This window comes from Myotis brandtii, unplaced genomic scaffold (genome assembly GCF_000412655.1).
Source record: "Myotis brandtii unplaced genomic scaffold, ASM41265v1 scaffold657, whole genome shotgun sequence".
Lineage (NCBI taxonomy): Eukaryota > Metazoa > Chordata > Mammalia > Chiroptera > Vespertilionidae > Myotis > Myotis brandtii.
In genome coordinates this window covers 163,653-165,448 of record NW_005370552.1, presented here as the reverse complement: position 1 = coordinate 165,448, position 1,796 = coordinate 163,653, and the positions used below count along the sequence as shown (strand labels likewise).

General features: G+C 43.1%; 1 protein-coding gene across 1 annotated transcript in view; it reads left to right on the top strand.

Moving 5' to 3' along the window:
• The window catches only part of RPGR (retinitis pigmentosa GTPase regulator), a 57,926-nt gene that overhangs the window by 15,033 nt on the left and 41,097 nt on the right, over positions 1-1,796 (top strand). The window lies entirely within an intron of this gene.

The window sequence follows — 1,796 nt, the reverse complement described above, 5'->3', positions numbered from 1 at the left end:
TGGCCCCCCAACAGGCCTCGATCGCTGGCCAGGCTGAGGGATCCCACCCATGCACTAATTCGTGCACCGGGCCTCTGCTCTATACCAATAAAAGGGTAATATGCTAATTAGACTGGATAGACCAGATGTCTTCTGGAGAAAGCCACGATGGTGGGGTCCAAGGCAGAGGCAGTTAGAGGCGATCAGGCAAGCAGGCAGAATGGTTAGGGGCAATCAGACCGGCAGGGGAGAGTGGTTAGGGGAGATCAGGCCAGCAGGGGAGAGTAGTTAGGGACAATCATTCAGGCAGGGGAGAACGGTTAGGGGCCATCAGGCTGGCAGGAGAGAGCAGTTAGGGGCATCAGGCCTGCAGACAGAGGTGGTTAAGGGCGATCAGGCTGACAGGCAGAGGCGTTTAGGGGCGATCAGGCAGGCAGGCAGAGGTGGATCAGGACTGATTGGGCGTGAGCCTGCAACGGGCACAGTGGGGCAAGGATGAGCAAGAGCGACCGGTAGGAGCTGCAGGTGGCATTGGACTGAGGGTTTTGGCCTGATCCCTGCAGGCCACCTGTGCACAAATTCGTGCACCAGGCCTCTAGTATGTATATAAGTTCTTTGATTAATCTCTTCCTGCTCCCCTCCCCACTTCCCTCCAAGATTCATCAGTCTGTTCCATGCTTCCATGCCTCTGGATCTATTTAGTTTGTCCATTTATTTTGTTGATTAGATTCCACATAGAAATGAAATCATTTGATATGTCTCTCTCTGCCTGGATTATTTTGCTTAACATAATGCTCTCTACGTCCCTCCATGTTCTTTCAAAGGATAAGAGTTTCTTCTTCTTTACTGCTGCATAGTATTCCATGGTGTAAATGTACCACAGCTTTTTTATCCACTCATCTACTGATGGCACTTGGGCTGTTTCCAGATCTTAGCTATTGTAAATTGTGCTTCTATGACCATGGGGGTGCTTATATTCTTTCTGATTGGTGTTTTAGGATTCTTAGGATATATTCCTAGAAGTGGGATCACTGGGTCAAATGACAGTTACATTTTTTTTTTGAGGAAACTCCACAGTTTTCCATGGTGACTGCACCAGTCTGAATTCCCACCAGCAGTGTACTAGGGTTCCTTTTTGTCCACATTCTCGCCACTAAATTCTTATGATGCTTTTGCCACTATGAGACGTTTTCAGGAGTGACCCACAGTGATAGAGAGAAAGGCACCTTCAAGATCACTAAGTGAATATCTGGGTCCTTTAGATCTTCCACTCTGTACTTTCTCTATCCAGGGAGATGCTGCACTGGACCTTCATCAGTTTAAGAAACTAGGTGCTGCTAATGTAGGACTCAATATAAGATCCTTCTCTAAAATGACTAACTCAGTTACTTGTAGGTAATTGATATACTCCACAGATTTAATTGCTTTAGAACAAAAGGCTCTATAATTTCACTATTTCCAGCTCACATTTCTATCTAAAAATAAAGCATTAAAAAGTTAGAAATCATATAGTATTTTAGAGTAATACAGATATCAGTATTTCTACATTTTTCCTTCTTTTAAAAATAGTATCACATGAAATGTTGAAGGGTATTCTTTAAGAAGAGGGAGAATATAAAAAAAGAAGAAAAATAAAAAATATGAACAATAAAATGGCAATAAATACATATCTATCAACAGTTGAATCTAAAAATAAACAAACAAGGAGCCTAATGAACAAAATAAACTGATGAATAAAATAGAGACATGGAAACAAGCTGATGAATCTCAGAGGGAAGGGGGGAAGGAGGGGTGAGAAGAGATTAACCAAAGATCTT